Source organism: Leopardus geoffroyi, chromosome C2 (assembly GCF_018350155.1).
Source record: "Leopardus geoffroyi isolate Oge1 chromosome C2, O.geoffroyi_Oge1_pat1.0, whole genome shotgun sequence".
NCBI lineage: Eukaryota > Metazoa > Chordata > Mammalia > Carnivora > Felidae > Leopardus > Leopardus geoffroyi.
The window spans coordinates 46,393,336-46,417,412 of record NC_059333.1 but is presented as its reverse complement, the minus strand read 5'-3'; the positions used below and the strand labels follow the sequence as shown (position 1 = coordinate 46,417,412).

Genomic DNA, 24,077 nt, shown 5'->3' with positions numbered 1-24,077 from the left:
ATGCCAAAATTCCAGTTGTTAAGTATATTTTTATATAGAATGGATTCCCTTAAGTGAAATCTAAAATCATTAGATAAGTGAACATTCTCAAATTTAATTTGTGTTGTGTACCTTTTAAGCATAAAGTAGGAAGAGCAGTGGAGGGGCATTTTCTATAAATTTCCTGCTATGTATATTTTTTTAAATACTCAGTGAAATTGTCAGGAGTGGGAGAAAGTTTAGAGGAGTTAATATGTATATGACTTACCTTAAAACTTAAATCACAGAATGTGATCCAAAGAATAGATCATTTAATCAGGATAAACAGAAATATTTTCTTATGTAGTAAACATGACCTGATATTGAAATTCAGTTGAAATTATTTAACATTCTAGTTCACCAAAATTTTTAAAGTCATTATATTTATATTAGAAAGTCAATAAATTATGTTAAGATAAAAATTCCAGTTTTACAAGTATTTTGCTTATCCAGATTTAGTCACAAAAATAAATATACAGATAGCTAAGAGTTTTACATTTTTTTGTCTGCCATTTTGGCATCTGGTAAATTAATGTAAAATTATTATATATTGGAGTGCCTGGGTGGCTCAGTCAGTTGGGCATCCAACTTCAGCTCAGGTCGTGATCTCACAGTCTATGGGTTTGAGCCCCGTATGGGGCTCTGTGCTGACAGCTCAGAACCTGGAGCCTGCTTTGGAATCTGTGTCTCCCTCTCTCTCTGCCCCTCCCCCACTTGTGCTCTGTCTCTCTCTGTCTCTCAAAAATAAATAAATGTAAAAATTTTTTAAAAATTATTCAGTATTTTGAATTTTTATATAAAGAATAATGAATGTTATAGAATTCATTTCTCTCTTACCCATATCCTTTAAAAAATGGCAGATGCTTTCTAAAGTAGAAAAAAATATGGTAGCACTGGAATGACAAAAGATAGGTAGGAACACTGATTCATTTAAGAGACTTCAATTACCAAGTTCAGGAAAATGTTGTTTATATTAATTTGCCTTGAGTACAAGAGTCAACCAATTGTAGGGCTGTGTGCTTTTGCCAGAAGAGAAAGGAGTGAAGAACTAAAATTCCCTTAATAGCAACCAAGGATTCCCTTTAGGACAAAGTTAAACTATTCTTCTGGGGGCATTGTAGATTTGAATTTGGATGAGAAGTCCAGGTGTCCCATAGGGCATTACAGACTCCGAAATCATAAACATCAAGTCATTGTATACAGTTCTAATTTTAACAGTTGAAATTACACTTTATGCTACTGTTTTCTACCACAGATGACACTTATGACAGGTTTATGCAAACTTCAATTTCTCTATAAATTTGGATGTTAAGAGTGCTTTGATTAGTATAGTCTTCATACATGATTTTAATAAGGCCTAAGTTCTGGATTCCCTTCAACAGCTAACTCCAAACAAAATTGTCCTCATGCAAAATACAGCTGAGATTCCAGACCTACATATAACTTCCCACTTTAATGTGAAAATACATGAGAAATTTTACTAGGGAAAGGCCAAAGAGCAAAAGGAGAATTAAACAAAGGACCACAGTGGGATGTGGCATATATCAGTACTTTTCAGACTGTAATACAGTTGAATCGTGTGTGTGTGTGTGTGTGTGTGTGTGTGTGTGTGTGTGTGTGTGTGTTCTGAAAATGCAGATTTTGCCTCAATAGGTCAGGAGTGAGGCCAAGAGTCTTCATGTCTGAAAATGTGATGCCTCTGGACATGGCTTTCCATCATTGGAGGGTCTAGATGATCTCAGAGCTAGAAAATTGAAGAAACAAAAAAAAAAATAGATTTGCAGTGCTGAGTAAAATGGTTCTATCAAAGCCTTATCTGTGGACTTACAGAATTCCTTATCGACTGTCGTGATATTCCATGCCCATTGCTTCTAATTAAGCAACTGACCTCATAGCAAATACAGTGTGGCAATGTCCCCCTGATAATAAATTACCTCATCTTACTATTTTGCCCACCATCCTGATACAGGTAGCTTGCTAGAATGATGGAATCATCTTTCGAAAGTCAGTTACTGCACCACCTAGATGGCATTACATGCATAGTTCAGCAAGACTCTCCAGAAGCCTGTATATTTTCTGAATCAATGTCAAATACATAGTACAGTCCCATAGCTAAAATTCATGAGTCCAGGAATCACATAGTGAAAATTGGAATGGTACCACTCGCTATTACCACTAACAACACACTAGCATAAATTTTGCAAGTCTTTTTATGCCTTTATGCTCTGCTAATATAAAGGTCTTAGAGCCAGAGTAAGGAATGCATCCACTAACACAGACAACAATGATTCTGTTCAGTAAGAAGTTAAGACTGGCACTGGGCCACTTTGTGTTCCCCCTTCTTCTGAATCATCATGTAAAGAAGGGAGTTACTCTGCTGGCTGGTGAGACCACTGAGAAATTGGACTACTTTTCCACAGTGAAGATGAGGACAAGTAGGTTGTTCTCTAGTAGTGCCATTCCCTGTAATTAAGGCAAATGGAAAACTTCAACAAACCAATCCAGGTGGCATTTCTAATAGCCAGACACTTAAGGAATAAAGATAAATAAGTTTAATCAATGAGTTGTTTGCTATAGAATAAGGGATTGTGGAATGGATAGTGGAAGAGATAATTGTGAACACTACCTATGACTACATGACTAGTTACAGAAATGAGAAGTGTAATTGCCGTAAATATTTACTTCTCAGAATATATTTGTGTATGTGTGTCTGTGCATGTTTACATACCAACATCTTTGTCTACTTATATCTGTGTACATGTATATATAACAAACATTTTTGCTTTCTTTTCACTCATATTCTCTTATCCTGTAAAATAAAATGTATTGAATTTATATCATGGTAATTAATTATTGTTAATTTGACATCATAGTGTTTAAGTTACCAGATACCAAAGAAAAGAGTAAGCATCACTCAAGGATTTTAACTCATTTTCTAGAGAAGGGGTTAGTGCATTTTCAGTTTTACGCAGCATAGTTACATTATGTTAGGTGGAATTATGACTTTGCTATTGTCCTTACTTGGAGTTTAAGTATGGTTTAAGAAATTGTGTGTGGGTGCCAGGTTGACAGTGGGTGGACTTGTGACACAGTTTGTTGTATGTGCCAACATGACCAGTCCACAGGATGTCTAGATAACTGATTAAATATTATTTCTAGTTGTATGCATGAGGGTGTGTCCAGAAGAGATTGGTATCACATCAGTGGACTGAGTAAAGTTGATGGCACTCCCTGATGCTGGTGGGCATCATGTAATCCATTGTGGGGCTGAATGGAACAAAAAGGCAGAGGAAAGTTGAATTCACTCTGCCCAACTGGGTGATCTGTGATATTTACCTCCGTTCTCAGTACTTCAGACTTGATGTAATCTATATTATCCATAGGTTCTCCTATTCTCACATTTTAGAACTAGAGCATTGTCTTTCCTGGCTCTCAGCCTTGCAGACAGAAAATCATGGGACTTCTCAGGTTTCATATTCATGTGATCCACTATCTTATAATAAAGTCTTCAGATATAGATAAGATATACGTACCTTATTGGTTCTGTACTCTGGACAACCCTGAGTAATACCAATAATAACTATACATTTCATGAACTTTTTTCTTTATTTTGCAAAATAGAGGTAAATATGATGCAACTGTTAACCGTTGTCCTCAAATAAGTCTGACTTAGAAGGTACTTTCTCAGAAGAGATATTGCATTATTACATCATGACTATTATTTTGTATATAAAATGTCATTGAGAAGGATGGTTCAAAACTTAACCAGCTTGACAATTACATTCTCTATTAAACTGGTATCCCTGGAATTAGCCTCATTGACATGAGGCAATGGGCTTTTAATTGCCTGTCATCACTGTCAATTATGTTTTCAAGAAAAAGTTATAAAGTTATCCATAATACTTCATCCTTTGGAACAAATGTCCCATTGAAACCTGTATCCAGCTGCCTAAATATGGGAGGAAGGTACAAAACTGAGAATGGAATTCTGTACATGTTTGCATAGTGCCATTTAAGTAAGGAACAGAGGATGTGTCTCTATTTTCCGGCTCCAACATCTTTATTTTTAAATATTAACTTCACTTAATTATTTGAAAGAATACTTATCTAGTGTGGTCCAACTCACAGCATAAACTTCCTGAAGAAGAAACTCTATTAATGGGACCCATCAAACTTATTCTGAAGCCACTAAAGACTGCAAACACTATTTTGACAGAGAAACAACAATAAAAAGAAAGTCTAGACTAGAGAGTTGTTCACACATACATAATATATTTCTTACCAAGATTCTACCCTAACTAGTCCACAACTCAGATTGAGAAATACTGTTCTAGATTTGATTGGTGTTTGTTTTTACCTACGTAAACATTGATTCTTTGAGCACAGTCTAGGATAATATTGTCAGTGACTTTATTAGCTAGGTATTATAAAATGATGAGAAAAAAATTATAAACACGTACAAGAGTGAGAATCTATGAATTCTTTAAATTAATATGTTCCTAATAAAGGGTATTTATAATATTATATTATATTATATTATATTATATTATATTAATTATTATATTATATTATTATTTTATTATTATTTTCAAAGTGTAGTTTAATCCATATTCAGGAGTGGTCCAGACAACTGGATTAACTTAGCATTGTGCTATCATCTTTTACCTATAAATATTCATTAAATAATACATAATGTAACTTCATAGTTTACTTTTTAAAACTTTGCAGAACATCTTGTCTAAAATGTGAGCTTTGGGGCGCCTGGGTGGCTCAGTCGGTTGAGCGTCCGACTTCGGCTCAGGTCACGATCTCACGGTTCGTGAGTTCAAGCCCCGCGTCAGGCTCTGGGCTGATGGCTCAGAGCCTGGAGCCTGCTTCTGATTCTGTGTCCCCCTCTCTCTCTGCCCCTCCCCCATTAATGCTCTGTCTCTCTCTGTCTCAAAAATAAACATAAAAAAAATTTTTTTTTAAATAAAAAAATAAAGAAAAAAAATAAATAAAATGTGAGCTTTGCAGAGATGTGTATTTTAGGTCTTTACCAACATGACACCGAAATGAGAAAAATGATGTACAAAAATAAAAAAAAATGTGTAACAGAAATGAGAATGGGAACACATAATGGTTTCAGAATGGGAACAGGAGATTTTAGGGAATTTCTGGAGGGGATAAAGTAGTTGGAAGTTTAATGAAAGACACATCAGAGCAGGGGACTGTGTAGATGAAACATGTATGAGAGAAGGCTGCACAGGAAGTCTGAGTTTCTGAGACCCCCAAAGCTTGTCTGCACATACCCAACCTAAAGTAGGACCAGACAGTGTATATTCCACACTCATATACTCACGGATTGATGCCAACGTTTTCATTCAAAGAAAAGCTCAGGAATGGAAACAAATCCTTATGATTACAGAAGAAACACACACCAGTTGTTGATATTACCAATATACCAGTCTTTTAATTGTAACATTGTATGAGTGAGCAAAAACTTACATAATTTATAGAAATATCAGAATGATGAGAATATTATAAAGCAGCAAAAAATAACAGAGAAGGAGTTATTTGAGAGAGGATAAGGTGGATCCTAAGCTTGTCTCCTCCCTTGAACACAGCTAGATAGTTATCAAATCATTCTGAACACCCAAGAAATCAATTGTAGATCTGAGAGAACAAAAATTGTAAGTCCAGAATTAGAAAAGTGACCACTTTTGGAAGTTCAGAGAGTTGACTTGAGGGAAATAGGACTATGGATACAGCCTCGGGGAGGGAGGCTGCTTACTGAGGGCTACAGCAAAGTATTATAAACAGCAGAGTACAAAATCTGAATTTTTAGAAGGGGGATGTGCCTGGCTTAAACATGCTTAGGTGGCAAAGTAGGGTGGAGTCCCAGGACTGACAGCATGGTCTGAGGATCCCCTGGGTCACAAGAAGAATGGATGGTGCCAACATGCTACACTGTAGCAGGAGCAGGGACTTCTACTGAGGAAGCAAGCTGGGGTGCTGGCATTCTTCTCTGTTGCACTGTAAACTTCCAACTGCTGTGGGGTTGTGTGACCAATTACTTTGCACAGGCTGGAAAATGGTAAAAGTGTGGTGAGACTCTACTCAAGAGGAATAACACAGGTCTGCCCTTCAGGAGTCCCTTAAATTTGGAGTTTTGAAGCTCAGTCAAGTGCATGAGAAAAAAAGCTCAGACACAGGCAGAGTGAACACAGGGTTCTGATGAAAACCAAGGACACAAGAGGGATGATTGATTGCTCTTCTTTGAGGTTCCTAGAAGAGTGGGGCGTGTACACTTTAAGCTCTGAAAGTCTTAGAGGTTGCAATCTCTGATGATCTCATGAGAGAAGGAGGCTCCCAAAACTCTAAAGATAAAGTCTTCCCCAGTTTTTCAGCGATCTGGTGTAGTTTGTATCGTGTGGAAACTACAATTTCTCAGAAACATTAAAGGAACCAACCTGGCATGTCAGCTGGACAAGGAATTCAAGGGCTTTCTTTTCATCTTAACACTGCTTTTCTTTCTGTTGGCTTTGCTCTGGGGCAGGCTTTCCTCACATGTTATCCCTAGGTGCTCGGAGCCTTGTGAAATGGGGAAATAACTCCTTCCTCACAGGGCTGTGGGGAAGACAATTAAATGAGATAATGTGTGGCAAGTGTTAATTCTTTCTGTTCAGATAAGGTGTGTCATTTCTGTCTCCTGCTGGGACCCTGACTGGTACAGTGAAGTAAATATTGTTGGGGTATCACACCGCAGCTCAGTCCTCGGACAATTCTGGGACCCGTGCTAGGTTTCCCAGATGGAGAACGGATTCTGCAGAGAGGAGATTGAAGCTGAGTCGGCAGACGAGGGTATGGACCATGTCTTTTTCCTCTGGCTGCTTTGGAGATTTAATCTTTTTTAGTGGATTTGAGCAATTTAATGATGATGTCTCTGCAGATTTCTCGCCGTGCCCTGCACGAAGTGCACGTGCATGACGGTCTTTGAGCCCCGTACTCTGGCCTGTGCTTTGTGTCTGAATTAAAGACTTTTAGGAGACAAAAATCAACAGGAAGATAGAATTCCTTTGTTCACATGAGAAAACAGAGAACATGACATGAGCGAAGGCATGAAGACTGGAAAGTGGAGGGTGCTCATAGGAGGACAGCATATTAGGGCCAGGACACTCTCTCCCTGGGGCTGGCCCTGGGAAACCCACTTCCAGAGCACGAGAGAGAGAAACAAACCAGGTGTTTCAGAAATTGTTTTATGTGATTTGTTAATAAAACAATTTATTAATTCTTTATTAATTAAGAGGAAAAATCCTTTCCTGATTTCTGGCATCATAGGTTCATTTTGCCTGCTTTGGGACTCTATGTCCCATGTGGAATCACATGGCAGATAATCCTGTGTGTCCGGCTTCTTCCGTGCAACATCAGGTGAGCAATCTATGCAGCCCATTCGGGGGAGGACCAAAGCTGGCTGTTGGAGGTAATGAACTGGCTTAGCCTGACTTTGTAGAGTGGAGGCAAAAAAAAAAAAAAAACTGATTTAATGAGCCTGATCCAGTGATACAACACCTGGGCCAAACAGCCATCGACTAGAACATCCCGTTTCACCGTGAGCTGTTTACCTGGTGAGTTCACAAATTAGAGGACAAAATAAAAGGATCTGAAAAACAACCTTACTGCAGCCAAAGGAAGAAGCGCTGTGGGTGTTCTGATCACCCAAGTCAACTATCTCTCCTTCCCTGTACCCTGGCCAGATGGGAGGGACCAGATCTGGGTGAAGGTCTGGATGGGGGGAGAGAGAGATGGAGGGAGGGAGGGAGAGATGCTGGAGCCAGGAACACCGGTGTCATAAGGGAGTCAGGGTGGAAGGAGCAATGGACGATTCTCTCAATAGATGCTGAAAAAGCATTTGGCAAAATACAGCATCAATCCTTAATAAAAGCCCTCTACAAAGTAGGTTTAGAGGGAACATACCTCAGCATCACAAAGGTCATTTAAGAAAGATCCACAGCTAATATCATCCTCAATGGGGAAAAACTGAGAGCCTTTCCCATACGGTCAGGAAAAAGGCAAGGATGTCCACTCTCACCATTACTATTTAACATAGTATTGGAAGTCCTAGCCTCAGCAATCAGAGAACAAAAAGAAAGAAAAAACATCCAAATTAGCAAGGAAGAATTCAGACTTTCACTGTTTGCAAATGACATGATATTCTATGTAAAAAATCCAGAAAACTCCACCAAACAATTTCTAGAACTATTACATGAATTCATCAAAGTCGCAGAATGTAAAATAAACATGCAGAAATCTGTTGTATTTCTATACACCAGTAATGAAGCGGCAGAAAAAGAATCAAAGAATCAGTCCCATTTGGCGATTGTACCAAAAATAGTAAAACCCCTAGGAATAAAACTAAAGCGATAAAAGATATATACTCTGAAAACTATAGAAAACTTATGAAAGGAATTGAAGAGGACACAAAGAAGTCGAAAAACATTCCATACTCATTGATTGGAAGAACAAATATTGTTAATATGTCTATACTACCCAAAGCATCTACACATGTAATGCATTCCTTATCAAAATACCACCAGCATTTTTCACAGAACTAGAAAAAACAATCCAAAAATTTGTATGAAACCACAAAAGACCCCACATAGCCAAAGCAATTCTGAAAAAGAACAACAGAATTGGAGACATCATGATTCCAGATTTCAAGCTATATTACAAAGCTATCATCATCATGACAATATGGCACTGACACAGAAACAGAGAGATAGATCAATGGAACAGAAAACAAAACCTAGAAATGGACCCACTACTATATAGTGAACTAATCTTTGACAAAACAGGAAAGAATAGCCAATGGACAAAAGACAGTCTCTTAAACAAATGCTGTTGGGAAAACTGGACAGCAACATGCAGAAGTATGAAACTGGACCATTTTCTTACACCATACACAAAAATAAATTCCAAATGGATGAAAGACCTAACTGTGAAACAGGAAACCACCAAATCCTAGAGGAGGACATGGGCAGCAACCCCTTTGACTTTGTCTATAGCAACTTACTAGACTCGTTGCTGAAGGCAAGGGAAACAAAAGCATAAATGAACTATTGGGACTAAGATAAAAACCTTTAGCAGAGCAAAAGAAACAATTAACAAAACTAAAAGACAGGGTATGGAATGGGAAAAGATATTTCCAAATAACTTATCTGATAAAGGGTTAGTATCCAAAATCTGTAAAGAACTTATCAAACTCAACACCCCCAAAACAAATGACCAAATTAAAAAATGGGTGGAAGACATGAATAGTCATTTTTTCCCTGAAGACATCCAGATGGCTAAGAGACACATGAAAAGATGCTGAACATCACTTATCATTAGGAAAATACAAACCAAAACCATAATGAGATACCACCTCACATCTGTCAGAATGGTTAAAATTAACAATGCAAAAAACAACAGGTGTTGGTGAGGATGCAGAGAAAGGGGGACTCTCTTGCACTGTTGATGGGAATGCAAAGTGGTACAGCCAGTCTGGAGAACAGTATGGAGACTCCTCAAAAAGTTAAAAATAGAAGTATCCGATGACTCAGGAATTGTACTAGTAGGTATTTACCCAAAGGATACAAAAATACAGGTTCACAGGATACATGCACCATGATGTGCAGCATTATCAACAATAACCAAACTATGGAGAGTCCAAATGTCCATTAACTGATGAATGGATAAAGAAGTATATATACATATATATATACACACACACACACGCACACACGCACACGCACACACACACTTACACACACAATGGAATATTACTTGGCCATCAAGTAGAATGAAATCTTGCCATTTGCAATGATGTGTATGAGCTAGAATGTATTATGCTAAAGGAAGTAAGCCAATGACAGAAAGACAAATACCATATGACTTCACTTATATGTGGATTTTAATGAACAGAGCAGATGAACATATGGAAAGGGTGTAAAAGAGAAGAGAGGTAAACAACAAGAGACTTAATGATAGAGAACAAACTGAGGGTTTATGGAGGACTGTGGGGGGGTGAATGGGCTAGATGGGTGATGGGTATTAAAGAGGACACTTTTTGTGATGAGCGGTGGGCATTGCATGTAAGTGATGAATCACTGAATTCTACTCCTGAAACCAATATTGCACTCTATGTTAACTAAAATTTAAATAAAAAGTAAAAAAAAAATTAACAAACTACAGACCTATGCAATAACATGGATTTTCAGAGAAAATCAGTGTCTAGACTCTAATGTATTCAGTCCCTTTCCTGGCCCTTGAGGGTATCCCTAAGGGAGGAAAAAATAGAGGACAGATAACTTGGTCTAATCTTGTGACCTGCACCTCCAGAAATACATAGTAATATTTGTTTTAAATATTTATGTGTTTTGTATCTTTAAACAAACATCTAATTAAAGGGCTTTTTTCTGGTATTGTGCCATATAAGAATAATTTGCTTTAGGTGTATGATACTTGTGATTGTCTTGAAAGAAACAGGAAGGTGAGCTGGCCTGCAGCAGACACCCCAGACCCAGTAATCTCTTGGGGCTCATTACAGGATTGAAAATGAGTGATGCACTCTCACTTCATTTGAAGTGTTTGTGCTGACAGATTCATTTCAAATGTATATATATTTCCTAAGTACTTATTTAGGACTTCATGTGTGTAAGCCACTGTGCTAACACTGCAAAAGATTGGAAGAGTACTAGGACTATTGAATTATGATCTAAAAAAAATTATGGGTCAAAAATAAGTACTAATAAAGGCCATTTGTGACCCCCAAAATAAATAAAATACAGTGTTTCAAACGAGAGCGCATTTCTACCCTTTTCAAGGTAATTAGGAAATGCATCATAAAAATCTTTGAAGAAAGGGCACCATTTTAATTGTAATGAAGATGGGTGCACTTGGGGAAGCAACTTTGTGGAGAGACCATATAAACAAAACTGTGTACCTGAGAAGGTGTTCACAGGCTTTCAGTAACTCATTTTGGTGGTAACACTGAGTCTATAAGAATTGTGGAGGAAGAGAATGCAGAGATAAATCAAGATTTTCTTGGGATGGATCTTAAATAATGCCATGGTGAGATACTGCAGGGATACACACACACACACACACACACACACACACACACACACACACACAAACACATACACACACATTTAAGATGTTTATTTTTATTCCCACCTGAGGTCATTAATGTTAGGTCATATATAACTGCTAAAATTTTTGAATGCTGATCACATAGCAAATATGTAATCTGAACAATAAAGATAAATAGATTTACATGTGTTTACATATCATGTAATATATACATGTAAAGAAGAAATAAACATGGATATGTGTATAGAGAGTTCGCTTCTTTTGAAATTCATATTCTGTATTTATTTAATGTTTATTTATTTTTTAATATGAAATTTATTATCAAATTGGTTTCCATACAACACCCAATGCTTATCCCAACAAGTGCCCTCCTCAATACCCATCACCCACCCTCCCCTCCCTACCACCCCCCATCAACCCTCAGTTTGTTCTCAGTTTTTAAGTTCTTATGTTTTGGCTCCCTCCCTCTCTAACCTTGTTTTTTTTTCCTTCCCCTCCCCCTTGGTCTTCTGTTAAGTTTCTCAGGATCCACATAAGAGTGAAACCATATGGTATCTGTCTTTCTCTGTATGACTTATTTCACTCAGCATAACACTCTCCAGTTCCATCCACGTTACTACAAAAGGCCGTATTTCATTCTTTCTCATTGCCACGTAGTACTCCATTGTGTATATAAGCCACAATTTCTTTATTCATTCATCAGTTGATGGACATTCAGGCTCTTTCCATAATTTGGCTATTGTTGAAAGTGCTGCTATAAACATTGGGGTAAAAGTGCCCTTATGCATCAGCATTCCTGTATCCCTTGGGTAAATTCCTAGCAGTGCTATTGCTGGGTCATAGGGTAGGTCTATTTTTAATTTTTTGAGGAACCTCCACACTGTTTTCCAGAGTGGCTGCACCAATTTGCATTCCCACCAACAGTGCAAGAGGGTTCCCGTTTCTCCACATCCTCTCCAGCATCTATAGTCTCCTGATTTGTTCATTTTAGCTACTCTGACTGGCGTGAGGTGATATCTGAGTGTGGTTTTGATGTGTATTTCCCTGATGAGGAGTGACATTGAGCATCTTTTCATGTGCCTGTTGGCCATCTGGATGTCTTCTTTAGAGAAGTGTCTATTCATGTTTTCTGTCCATTTCTTCGCTGGATTATTTGTTTTTCAGTTGTGGAGTTTGGTGAATTCTTTATAGATTTTGAATACTAGCCCTTTGTCCGATATGTCATTTGCCAATATATTTTCCCATTCCATTGGTTGCCTTTTAGTTTTGTTGTTTGTTTCCTTTGCTGTGCAGAAGCTTTTTATCTTCATAAGGTCCCAGTAGTTCATTTTTGCTTTTAATTCCCTTGCCTTTGGGGATGTGTCAAGTAAGAGATTGCTACGGCTGAGGTCAGAGAGGTCTTTTCCTGCTTTCTCCTCTAGGGTTTTGATGGTTTCCTGTCTCACATTCAGGTCCTTTATCCATTTTGAGTTTATTTTTGTGAATGGTGTAAGAAAGTGGTCTAGTTTCATTCTGCATGTTACTGTCCAGTTCTCCCAGCACCATTTGTTAAAGAGACTGTCTTTTTTCCATTGGATACTCTTTCCTGCTTTGTCAAAGATTAGTTAGCCATACTTTTGTGGGTCCAATTCTGGAGTCTCAATTCTATTCCATTGGTCTATGCATCTGTTTTGTGCCAATACCATGCTGTCTTACTGGTTACAGCTTTGTAGTAGAGGCTAAAGTCTGGGATTATGATTCCTCCCACTTTGGTCTTCTTCTTCAATATTACTTTGGCTATTATGGATCTTTTGTGGTTCCATACAAATTTTAGGATTGCTTATTCTAGCTTCAAGAAGAATGCTGGTGCAATTTTGATTGGGATTGCATTGAATGTGCAGATAGCTTTGGGTAGTATTAACATTTTAACAATATTCTTCCAATCAATGAACATGGAATGTTTTTCCATTTCTTTATATCTTCTTCACTTTCCTTCATAAGCTTTCTATAGTTTTCAGCATACAGATCTTGTACATCTTTGATGAGATTTATTCCTAGGTATTTTATGCTTCTTGGTGCAATTGTGAATGTGATCAGTTTCTTGTCTTTTTGTTGCTTCATTATTACTGTACAAGAATGCAACTGATTTCTGTACATTGATTTTGTATCCCACAAAATTCATGTATCAGTTCTAGTAGAATTCTAGTAGAATTCATGTATCAGTTCTACACTCTTTGGTGGAGTCTGTCAGGTTTTCCTTGTATAATATCATGTCATCTGTAAAAAGCGAAAGCTTGACTTCATCTTTGCCAATTTTGATGCCTTTGATTTCCTTTTGTTGTCTGATTGCTGATGCTAGAACTTCGAAGACTGTGTTAAACAACAGCGGTGAGAGTGGACATCCCTGTCATGTTCCTGATCTCAGGGGGAAAGCTCTGTTTTTCCCCATTGAGGATGATATTAGCTGTGGGTTTTTCATAAATGGCTTTTGTGATGTTTAAGTATGTTCCTTCTATCGCGACTTCCTTGAGGGTTTTTATTAAGGAAGGATGTTGAATTTTGTCAAATGCTTTTTCTTCATCAATTGACAGGATCATATGGTTCTTTTGTTTTATTTTATTAATGTGATGTATCACATTGATTTGTGAATGTAGAACCAACCCTGCATCCCAGGAATGAATCCCACTTGATCATGGTGAATAATTCTTTTTATATGCTGTTGAATTCACTTTGCTAGTCTCTTATTGAGAATTTTTGCATCCATATTCATCAGGGATATTGGCCTGTAGTTCTCTCTCTCTCTCTCTCTCTCTCTCTCTCTCTCTCTCTTTTTCTTTTTTTTTGCTGGGTCTCTGTCTGGTTTAGGAATCAAAGTAATGCTGGCTTCATAAAATGAGTCTGGAAGTTTTCCTTCCCTTTCTATTTTTTTGGAACAGTTTGAGAAGGCTAGGTATTATCTCTGCTGTAAATGTCTGGTAGAATTCCCCAGGGAAGCCATCTGGTTCTGGACTCTTACTTGTTGGGAGATTTTTGATAACTGATTCAATTTCTTCACTGGTTATGGGTCTGTTCAAGTTTTCTATTTCTTTCTGTTTCAGTTTTGGAAGTGTGTGGGTGCTTAGGAATTTGTCCCTTTCTTCAGGTTGTCCAATTTGTTGGCATATAATTTTTTATACTATTTCCTGATAATTGTTTGTATTTCTGAGGGATTGGTTGTAATAATTTCATTTTCACTCATGATTTTATCTATTTGGGTCATCTCCCTTTTCTTTTTGAGAAGCCTGGCTAGAGGTTTATCAATTTTGTTTATTTTTTCAAAAAACCAACTCTTGCTTTCGTTGATCTGCTCTACAGTTTTTTTAGATTCTATATTGTTTATTTATGCTCTGATCTTTGTTATTTCTCTTCTTCTGCTGGATTTAGGCTGTCTTTGCTGTTCTGCTTCTATTTCCTGTAGGTGTGCTGTTAGATTTTGTATTTGAGATTTTTCTTGTTTCTTGAGATAAGCCTGGATTGCAATGAATTTTCCTCTCAGGACTGCCTTCGCTGCATCCCAAAGCATTTGGATTGTATTTTCATTTTTATTTGTTTCCATATATATTTTAATTTCTTCTCTAATTGCCTGGTTGACCCATTAATTTTTAGTAGTGTGTTCTTTAACCTCCATGCTTTTGGAGGTTTTCCAGACTTTTCTCTGTGGTTGATTTCAAGTTTCCTAGCATTGTGGTCTCAAAGTGTGCATGGTATGATCTCAATTCTTGTATACTTATGAAGGGCTGTTTGTGACCCAGTATGTGATCTATCTTGGAGAATGTTCCACGTGCACTCGAGAAGAAAGTATATTCTGTGGCTTTGGGATGTGGAGTTCTAAATATATCTGTCAAGTCCATCTGACACAATGTATCATTCAGGGCCCTTGTTTCTTTATTGATACTGTGTCTAGATGATCTGTGCATTTCTGTAAGTGGAGTATTAAAGTCCCCTGCAATGACCACATTCTTATCAATAAGGTTGCTTATGTTTGTGATTAATTGTTTTATGTATTTGAGGGCTTCCGTATTCAGTGCATAGACATTTATAATTGTTAGGTCTTCCTGATGGATTGACCCTGTAATTATTATATAATGCCCATCCTCATCTGTTGTTACAGCCTTTGATTTAAAGTCTAGTTTGTCTGATATAAGTATGGCTACTCCAACTTTCTTTTGACTTCCAGTAGCATGATAGATAGTTCTCCATCCCCTGACTTTCAATCTGAATGTGTCATCAGGTCTAAAATGATTCTCTTATAGACAGCAAATAGATGGGTCTTGTTTTTTTAACATTCTGATACCCTATGTCTTTTGGTTGGAGCATTTAGTCCATTTATATTCAGTGTTATTATTGAAAGATATGGGTTTAGACAGCAAATAGATGGGTCCTGTTTTTTTTTTTTTTATCATTCTGATACCCTATGTCTTTTGGTTGGAGCATTTAGTCCATTTATATTCAGTGTTATTATTGAAAGATATGAGTTTAGATTCATTGTGATGTCTGTAGGTTTCATGCTTATAGTGATGTCTCTGATACTGTGGTTCTTGCAACATTTCACTCACAGAATCCCCCTTAGGATCTCTTGTAGGGCTGGTTTAGTGGTGATGAATTCCTTCAGTTTTTGTTTGTTTGGGAAAACCTTTATCTCTCCTGTTCTGAATAACAGACTTTCTGGATAAAGGATTCTTGGCTGCATATTTTTTCTGTTCATCACGTTGAAGATTTCCTGCCATTCATTTCTGGCCTGCCAAGTTTCAGTAGATAGGTCTGCCACTAGTCTTATGGGTCTCCCTTTGTAAGTTAGAGCCTGTTTATCCCTAGCTGATTTCAGAATTTTCTCTTCATCCTTGTATTTTGCTCATTTCACTATGATATGTCATGCAGAAGATCGATTCAAGTAATGTCTGAAGGGAGTTCTCTGTGCCTCTTGGACTTCAATGCCTTTTTCCTTCCCCAGATCAGGGAAGTTCTCAGCTATGATTTGTTCAAGGACACCTTCAGCCACTTTCTCTCTCTCTTCCTCTTCTGGAATTCCTATCATACGGATATTGTTCTGTTTGATTGCATCACTTAGTTGTCTAATTTTCCCCTCATACCCCTGGATTTTTTTATCTCTCTTTTTCTCAGCTTCCTCTTTTTCCATAACTTTATCTTCTACTTCACCTCTTCTCTCTTCTGCCTCTTCAATCTGTGCTATGGCCACCTCCATTTTATTTTGCACCTCATTTATAGCATTTTTTAGCTCCTCATGACTATTTCTTAGTCTCTTGATCTCTGTAGGAATAGATTCTCTGCTGTCCTCTATGCTTTTTTCAAGCCCATGGATTAATTTTATGACTATTATTCTAAATTCTTGTTCCATTATATTGCTTAAATCGTTTTTGATCAATTCATTGGTGTTGCTACTTCCTGGAGTTTTTTTTTGAGGAGAGTTCTTCCATTTCGTCATTTTGGGTAGTCCCTTCAGTGGCTCCAAACTGCAGGGCACTTCCCCTGTGCTGTCCGGAGTAACTTGTGTTGGTGGGTGGGGCTGCAGTCAGACCCAATGTCTGTCCCCAGCCCACTGCTGGGGCCACAGTCAGACTGGTGTGTACCTTATCTTCCCCTCTTCCAGGGGCAGGACTCTGGAGTGGTGTGGCCCCTGTCTGGGCTACTTGCACACTGCCAGGCTTGTGGTGCTGCTTCGATGGGCTCTTGCCAAGGGTGTATTAGCCAGGGTGGATCCTCAAGTTGCACAGGGGCAGGAGGGGCAGGCTTAGCTCGCTTTGCAGTTGGTGGTCCCCTGGGGGAGGGGCCCTGCAGCACCAGGAGGGAGGCAGGCCCATCAGAGGGATGGATCCACAGAAGCACAACACTGGGCCTTTTGCAGTGCAAGCAAGTTTGGTGATGGAGAACTGGTTCCCTTTAGAATTTTGGCTGGGGGAGAATAGTACTTTCCAGGGCCTTTGTTTCCCTGCTGAGGTGAGCTCTGTCTTCTGGGGCTCAGCAACTCTCCCTCCCAGTGTCCTCTCACCCTCCCCTCTCTCTGAGAGCAGAGCTGTTGACTTTTAATATTCCAGATATTAAGTCCTGCTGGCTGTCAGAACTCACACAGTCTGGCCCCTCTGCTTTTGCAAGCCAGATTCGGGGGCTCTGCCTTGCCAAGCGGGCTGCCCTTCCACCACCCTGGTTCCCTCCCACCAGTCCGTGTAGTGTACACCTCCTCTCCACCCTTCCTACCCTCTTCCGTGGGCCTCTTGTCTACGCTTGGCTCTGGAGAGTCCGTTCTGCTAGTCTTCTGGCAGTTTTCTGAGTTATTTAGGCAGACGTGGGTGGAATCTAAGTGATCAGCAGAACAAGGTAGCCCAGCATCCTCTTACACTGCCATCTTCCCCTTTGTCCATCTGTGTATAGAAAGTTCTAGTCATGCCCGCCATATATACACATAATCTGGTAGCAATGGCAATCCATTAGAAGTTATTGAAGAAGGATATTATTTAATCAGACTTCTGTGTATAAAGAATACTCTGATAGCAATGTTTTGGAAGTAAGAGAATATCAACAGGATGTAAGAAAAGAAACAAGACTGTAACAAATGACAGATATGAGTAGTTTTAGTGTGAGAACCTCAGTGGTATCAGTAGACTGTGTACAGAATCACTGGTGAGGGAGGAAGGGCATGGGTGTCCTGAAATTGGATGACTCATACGTTTTGGGGTTTGTTCACTCAAACGCAACTGTGACTCTACTGTGGAGTAAATGTGATGTGAGTCTTCAGGCTGCATGACTGTAATGGCTGTCAACGACATGATATTCAAATTCCTTTCAGAGGTGTTAAACTGTTACAGGGCTTAATGAATTTATGAAGCCACATTGAAAATATAAAAACGTGTAAAATAATTTGTTTTCCTCTTTAGTTTAGTATGACATGAACACTTGGTTAGAATTCTATTTTTGAATAATAGACATACATATTTAAGAAAGCAAATTGTATGCCTACCTTAGTCATTAAAATGCTAATGCAATTATACCTACAAAAGACTTTGATAGCTAATCAACACTTAATAACATCTAATCTGTAATTTTGTGTCATTTTAATGAAAGGAGAGTAGATATTATTATGACTTCTAAGTATTTCTCTTTAACATTTTTCTCAGTGAATCTATGACTTTCTTATTTCTCAAGCTATAGATAATTGGATTTAAGAAAGGAATTATGATAGTATAAAATACAGAGTCCATCATACCCTGATCATCTGATTGTGCAGATACAGGGTGCACATACATTAAGATAAGAGAGCTATGGTACAAAGAGACAGATAAGAGATGGGCTCCACAGGTGGAGAAGGCTTTTCTTATGCCTTGTAGTGACTTATTTTTTAAGATTGTAAAGAGTACTAGTGTATAGGAGACAAGAACTATCAGAATGGTGAGCATCTGTATTGACCCAGCAAAAATGAATACCATCAGAAAATTAATAGAAAGGTCAGTACAAGAAATCTTAAACAATGGTATAATGTCACAGTAAAAGTGATGTACTATGATGGAATCACAGAAGGTTAATCTGAATAACAAAGCATTGTGAATTATGGCATGAAGAAGGCCACCTGAAAATGACAAAACTAACAGCCGGATGCATAGTGTATTGGACATAATCACTGGATAAAGTAATGGTTTGCATATGGCCACATATCAATCATAAGCCATTGTTGCCAGCAGAAAACATTCTGTGGTTATACTGATTGCCAAGGAAAAAAACTGTATCATGCATTTAGGAAGAGATATCATTTTTCTCTTGGCAAAGAAGTTGACCAGCATCTTGGGGGTCACTGTGGATAATATCTAAGCATCCACAAATGCCAAACTTCCAAGGAAAAAGTACATGGGGATGTGAAGCTGAGGGTCATTCCATATGAGAGCAATCAGACCAAGGTTCCCCATAATGGTGAGAAGATAGATAACCAAGAACACCAGGAATAGGGGGATTTGCCATTGTGGTTCATATGTGAGTCCTGAGAATTAACTCTGTCAGCAATGTTGCATTTTCCTTTCCCATGTCCTCACTGGGTGTTGCCTGAAATGAAATGGAGTAAGTTTTTTGAATGTCAATAAGAATTTATATGTGAAAATATGGGGAGGAGATTTGAGATACAGTTGTGCACATCAGAATCACCTCTTAATTTTATTACATATTTAGTGGAATCTATTTTGGAGCTAAGGAAAATAGTACAATTATTTAAATATTAAAATGCAGCAATAAACAGATTTTGGAAAATGGAAGACATTATACATATGTGCTAAATTTATGGTACAGGATTCAGTATGAAACAGAAATTCTGTGTCTTGAATGTCTTGAAAGGGAAAGAAGCTTGAAGGGCCAGGTTAGTAAAGTTAATTAAATAGCTTATGAAAGATCTTGAATATTATTTATCAGGGGATAAACATGCACTGAAAACAAGAGGAAGGAATAGCACTCTAAGACTCTCTTTTAAAGTGAATATATGGTAGTATAAAAAATAGGCTGAAGGGAGGAGAAACTGGGCTCAGGAATACCAGCCAAGAAGAAGTTACTACTGTCTAGCTGTTCTCAAATCAGAGTACACATCAGAATTGTCTGGGGAAACTTTTGTGTAAAATATAGATTGGAAACTTTACTGTAGAAATTAATTTAGTGTGTCAAGAACTAAAGCTAATAATCTGTATTTTAAACTTGCTCCACGGTGATCTACATACATGTGACTTGGCTAGTCCACTAGCAAATTGACATTGAAATTAACAAGAAGATTAAGACATGGATGCCGAAGAATTCGGAATGTAGAGGCACTTACTACCTCTGTGATATATTGGAGCTGAAGGGGTCTTCAGTGAGGAATAAAGAAATACCTGGGTAACTGGGTAGATTTTCCTCAAAACTGATTAAGAACTAGAAGGCAGTGGCCAGTTTGTGGACATCTAGGTGATATATACTTTGTAGTATGAGTTACAAGAGCTTAATGGAAATAATGACTTGGAAATCATTGGAGTAGGTAGAGGCATACTTACATATGATCTATCCATTAGAGAATACACCAAATGCCAAGAGAAGGGCAAGGGACTTATCTGACAAAAGTATAGTAAAGTGGCACTGAAGATGTATGCCATTTTCAGAAGCCAGTCCAATCCTCTTTTCTCCCACGTAATCTTGGTGACAGGCAAAGTCTACCACCCACTCTAGGAGCCAAAAGTTGTGCCCCTAACAACTAGAGTGAGGGCACCTGATGTAAGTTTGGCAAATCTAACTTCTCCACACTGGTTTAGAATTTGGAGTGCGGGGGTAAAAGGGACAAGGACAAAAGAGATTTTGGGTTGCTAAGGCAGCCAAGCTTATTATAAAATGAAGTTTCCAGAGGTGCCTGTGTGGCTCAGTTGGTTAAGTATCTGACTTCATCCCAGGTCATGATCTCGTGGTTTGTGACTTCGAACGCTGTGTCCACCTCTGTGCTGACAGCTCAGAGCCTGCAGCCTGCTTCAGATTCTATGTCTCCCTTTCTCTCTGCCCCTCCCCGTCTCGTGCTCTGTCTCTCTCTCAAGAGTAAATAAACATTAAAAAAATTTAACAAAAAAAAATAAAACGAAGATTCCAGCAAATACATCCTGCACCCACACCAATGACCCACCCTGTCAGTGTGAACAGTGGCATTCCCATACAGCCGGTGTGACAACAACCCTCGTGGAAACAGTGTTGGGACATGATTTTGGCTGTTCACAGATTGCCTTCCTTCCTTCTTTGCTATCTATTTTTTTCAAGCTGGTTCCTTCAATCTCCCTCACATTTCTATGTTAGAGAAAATCCATTCAAAAACACCATTTCTTGTTGAAGCTAATAGTTCTGACTGACAGCAATGAAAGATGGGCAGAGACTGGGAAACGATACTGAGCAGAATGATCAAGAAGAGAAGGGAAACAGGGCAGATGAGTGTCATGAGCATAAGGAAAGGAAGCTATTCAAGAAGGACAAAGAAAGTTATGGTGCCAGTCACTAACATAAATGCTCTAGTAGGACAAGGAGTGAACAGATGTGATGGAGCATGGAAGCTAAGCGATTTCAGTGGCTTTAGTGAGAGCCATTTCTGTTATGTGATGCAGTGGAGGCCAGAGAATAATGAGAAGTGAATGGGAAACAAGTTACACAACAGTGAACCGGGAAACAAAGTTGAGCCCTCCAGGAATGTGGAGGACAGTTATTGTTTGTCTGCTGTGGTAGACAAATACAAAATATTTTTCCTATATATCACTTAATAAAAGTGTTCAGAAGAGAGAAGCAGAGAGGATGTCATCACAAAGAGGAAGAAGACAGTAGAAGGAGAAATTTGCGTGGGTGGAGATCACAAGATGCACAAAGAGTAATACACAGAGAATAATAGACATGTTGATGAATAGGTGTGGGAAAGACAAAGAAGGATTCAGAATATATCAGAGAAAGTTTGTGGACAACAAAAGGGAAAAGCTCAGAATTAGGGAATACATATTTATCTTAACCTTTGTTTTACTTAAAGTTGTCAACTTTCAGGCTCCTGCGTGGCTGTCAGTTAAACGTCTAACTCTTGATTTCAGCTCAGGTCATGATCTCATGGTTCGTGAGATCAAGCCCAACATTGGACTCTATGCTGACAGTGCAGAGCCTGCTTGAGATTCTCTCTCTACCTCACTCTCTCAAAATAAATAAATAAACTTAAAAAATAATAATAAAGTCAATTTGGGGAAACTTGTTTTATTCAAATTTCCTTGTTTAATTTTCTATGAAATATGTGTATGCAAGAGATTTTCATTTTAAATTTTACTTCACAAATTTTGTGCTGTTCATAAATACACTAGCACTGCCTGAAAGTTCTTTTCATGTTTAAAAGTGGCTTTACATTTGTTATTACAGTGATTAGAACTGACTTTTTCTAGAAATCCTTTTGGTTTTACTTGAGAGTATTTTTTTTTGCCACCAGTTAGTTTAGCAGAATAAAACTGAGCCAAAGAGTGGAGTGGAATACAAGTGATGTAAGTAACCAAAGCCAATAATTGCAGTTTTTAAATGTACATTTATTTGAAAGAACTTCTTCCATGCAATCCCAAATCACTGACGAACTGAAGATACTCAAATTCAGTTTATGTGTGGGTACTTCTTAAGCTATAAATACTAGAAAGAGCATGAAGGAGCACTTACTGCCTATTTCCTCCTACATGTATATAAATAGTCAATGAAATTCTTGTCAGAAGTTGGATAAAGGATAGAGGTAATATGCAAGTGACTTACTTTAAAAGTTTTATCAGAAAGTGTGATCAATTAAACATAAGGGAGGTTTTAATCAGAGTAACCAGAAGATTTCTTACGTAGGAATTGTTATGAAATTATTTTTTTAAGATTATTTATTTATTTGAGAAAGAGAGAGAGACTGAGGGAGGGACATACAGAGAAGGAAGGAGAGAATCTCAAGTGGGCTCTGCACTGTCAGTAAGGCGCCTGATGTCTGGCTGAAACACACGAATGGTGAGATCATGACCTGAGCCGAAACCAAGAGTCAGACACTTAACTGATTGAGCCACCCAGGTGTCCCTGAAATGATATTTTTTAAGGGAGAGTGCGTGAGCAGAGGTGAGGGGCAGGGGGAGAAAGAGAGAATCCTAGGTAGGCTCCATGCTCAGCATGGAGCCCAATGTGGGACTTGATCACACAGCCCTGGAATCATGACCTGAGCCAAAATCAAGAGTCAGACACTCAACCTGCTGAGCCATCCAGGTGCCCCTGTTATGAAGTGATTTTTAAGTGCAGTTTAAACTATTTAACATTTTAGTTCACCAATACCTATAAGTTATTATAGATATGTTGAGAGAAATAAAACATTGTTAAAGTGAATATTAAGTCTCACAGCTATTTTGCTTATCTAGATTATAATCATTAAAATTAAATATATAAATTATTCACTAGCAGTTTTCTATTACTCACCTGGATTTTTTGGCATCTTGTAAACCCACAGGTTTCTACCACAGGTGACACTTCTAACAGGTTTATGCAAACTTCAGTTTCTCTATAAATTTTGATGTGCTGACTGCTTTAGTGTGATCTTCTCTGAGCTAATCAACCATATATGATTTTATTGAGGCCAAAGTTTTGGATTCCTTTTGGGAGCCAATCTCAAATACAGTTGTCAACCTTCATGCAAACTACAGTTGATGGAATTTATACCTTTCATCAACTCTTCTATTCTCATGCTTTAGAACTAGAGCATCATCTTTCCTGGGTCTCAAACCTTATAGATAGCAGATCATGGGACTTCTCAGCCTTCATATTCACACGAGCCAACATTTTATAAGAAATGTCTTCACCTATACATATTTCACTTATAGATTTATATATCTTATTGGCTCTGTACTCTGAAAAACTATGGCTGTTAGAACCACTAGATGTACATTTAGTGACTTCTTCATATGAGAAAGAGGGAAATATAACTCAATTGTCAGCTATGGACCTCAAATAACTCTATTTTAAGAGGTAACTAGTAAGAAGAGGTTTATTTACATATTATATCATGAGTATTATCTTGTATATACAATTAATTTGAGAAAGATGGTTCAAAGGCGAGCCAGCATGACATTAAATTTGAAGTCTGGAATTGTGATGTCTCCAGCTTTGCTTTTCTTTTTCAAGATTGCCTTGGCTATTCAGGGTTGTTTGTGGTTCCATACAAATTTTAGGATTGTTTGTTCTACCTCTGTGAAAAGTGCTAGTGGTATTTTGATAGGGAGTGCATTAAATATGTATATTACTTTGGGTGCCATAAACATTTTAACAATATTTGTTCTTCCTATCCAGGAGGATGGAATGTTTTTCCATTTCTTTGTGTCTTCTTCAGTTTCTTTCATAAGTGTTCCATAGTTTACCAAAGTACAGATCTTTTACCTCTTTTTTTTTTTTTTTTTTTTTTCAAC

General features: G+C 38.0%; 1 non-coding gene and 1 pseudogene across 1 annotated transcript; one reads left to right on the top strand and one right to left on the bottom strand.

The window, feature by feature from the left end:
• The first annotated feature begins 7,475 nt into the window (after positions 1-7,475).
• Positions 7,476-7,556, top strand: LOC123576291. The gene has a single exon (XR_006701299.1). It is a non-coding gene; the product is annotated as a small nucleolar RNA SNORD57 (small nucleolar RNA).
• Positions 7,557-18,248: 10,692 nt separating this feature from the next.
• On the bottom strand, positions 18,249-19,194 carry LOC123576091 (annotated as a pseudogene).
• Positions 19,195-24,077: the final 4,883 nt, after the last annotated feature.